The 2,437-nt window shown below is 38.2% G+C and overlaps 1 pseudogene; it reads right to left on the minus strand.

Annotated features, from left to right (window-relative positions):
* Nucleotides 1-366: 366 nt before the first annotated feature.
* On the minus strand, nt 367-465 carry LOC132287499 (small nucleolar RNA R71; annotated as a pseudogene).
* Nucleotides 466-2,437: the final 1,972 nt, after the last annotated feature.

Raw genomic sequence — 2,437 nt, forward strand, 5'->3', positions numbered from 1 at the left:
TACAATTTTGTAGCAAAATAGAAACATGTAGATTACATTTTCTGCAAAATATCAAATGTTACATCGATTTCAAGCACACCACTATGAGATCAAACCATAAACCATTCAAATGCTTCCTAACTATCATGGACTTCCAAGTGAAGAACCTTACAAGCATTTGGATGAGTTTCTTGAAGTATGTTCCACCGTGAGATACACGAACATACCGGAAGAGGTCTTAAGGCTTAAACTTTTTCCATTTACCCTTAAAGACAAGGTAAAATATTGGTTTAACAATCTTAGGCCTTTTTCAATAACTTCTTGGGCAAAAATGCAACAAGAGTTCTTGAAGAAGTATTATCCAATTTCTAAGACCAATGCCATGATAACCTCAATTCGAGAGTTTTCACACGGGGATGGGGAAACGTTCCATGAGGCATGGGAAAGATTCAATGAATTGCTTAGGAAGTGTCCATATCATGACATGCCCAAATGGCAATTAGTTCAATATTTCTTTGAGAGCTTATCGGACAATTATAAGGGCATAGTTGATGCTTCCATGGGTGGCTCTTACATTGATAGGCATGAGGATGATATGCGGCGTCTTTATGAAAGCATGAGTGAAAATTCTTTGCATCGAACTTTATCTTCCAAGAATGGTAGGAATTCAAGTGGAAAGAAGAGTGTTGGCTTACATCAAGTCGACCATTCCAATGAAATAGCTGCCGAGATGAAATCCTTATCTCAAAGGTTTGATCAAATCTTGATCAACTAAAACTCGGCAAATCAAGTATCTTCCGACCCTAACCATTCCCATCATGCATCCAATGAGACATGTATGACTTGTTCAAGTGTTTTACATTCTACTTCCAATTGTCCCCATGGATATGCACAAAGTAAGTATCATGAACAAGTCAATGCAACTTTTGTTAATCAAGGGAACAATCCTTATGGCAATCATTATAATCCTAGTTGGAGGAATCACCTGAATTTCTCTTGGAGAAACCAAGGGGAAGGCTCAAACCCTCCCCAAGGTGGTTTCCAAGGGAAGAATGTTCCACCTTCGATGCAAAACCAAGGTTCCCAAGGATATAGACCAGTTCAATCACAAGGAAATCAATTTTCTAATTCTCATTTTCCTAATCAACTATCATATTCTCAAGGAAATACTAGGAGTCCCACTTTTGAAGAAAAAGTTTTGACCGCTCTAGGCACTCTAGAGGTGAACACTCAATTGCTTCATTCTCATTCTCAATCCATTGCTAAGCTAGAAACCCGAGTAGGGCAAATAGCTAGTACTTTAAAAGCTAGAGAGAAAGGGAAAATGCCTTTGAATGCCCCACAAAAGCAACAATGTGTTGTGGAGACTCATTCCTCATCAGAAGGTCACATAATAGAGCATGTCAATGTGGTGACTACCTTGAGAAGTGGGAAGATTGTGGACAACCAAGTGCGTATGTCCAATGAAGAGAGTGAACCGATGCAACCACAAGTTGACACCCGTCCCGTTTCTCATCTTATTCCTCATTTATTGCATATACATGATCTTTCAAATGAGAATATCTTGAAAAGTGATTTGAAAGGTGATTTTGAAAAGATAAATTTGCAAATGATTTTAAAACTTCTTGTGTTGAAGAGACTTCAAAGAAAATTTCTGAAAAGGTTTTTTAGCCAAGAGCTCCATTCCTGGATGCCTTAAAAGGATCCATTTCAATTGACAAACAAAAGGCCAAAACAAATGAAATTATAGATGTGTTAAGGCAAGTGAAAATCAATCTTCCACTTTTGGATGCAATCAAGCAAATTCCGGCTTATGCCAAGTTTTTGAAAGACTTATGCACCCAAAAGAGGAAGAACAAAAGCCAAGCACCTAGGAAAGTGGTCTTAACCGAGCAAGCAAGCTTAATTTTGCAGCATAACACTCTTCCAAAGTTTAAGGACCCCAGTTCACCTACCACTTCATGCATCATTGGAGATCATATCATTAATCGGGCTCTTCTTGACTTAGGAGCAAGTGTTAATCTTCTTCCATACTCGGTATATGTCAAATTAGGCTTAGGAGACTTGAAATCGACGTCGGTGGTTTTGCAACTTGCCGACCGATCCGTCAAAAAGCCTAGGGGTATCATTGAGGACGTATTGATTAAGATTGATAAATTCTTCTTCCCTGTTGATTTCGTTATCATTGACATGGAACCGGTCTCAAATCCTAAGAGCCAAATTCTCATTATCCTTAGCCGTCCTTTCTTGGCAACCGTGAATGCCAACATTAATTGTAGGACGAGGATAATGAAGATCTCATTTGGCCACATGAAGGTGAAGTTGAATATCTTCAATCTGACCCCCAATTCATTTGACAAACATGAAAAAGTGAATGTTGTAGAGAAATATCATAACCTTGAATGTGAAGGAATAGAGTTATTGTGTGAAACTAAAATTTCAAAAAGTCTATCTTCAA

Source organism: Cornus florida, unplaced genomic scaffold (genome assembly GCF_030987335.1).
Source record: "Cornus florida cultivar Cherokee Brave unplaced genomic scaffold, ASM3098733v1 CherokeeBrave_3.0.0_Hap2_Chr11, whole genome shotgun sequence".
Lineage (NCBI taxonomy): Eukaryota > Viridiplantae > Streptophyta > Magnoliopsida > Cornales > Cornaceae > Cornus > Cornus florida.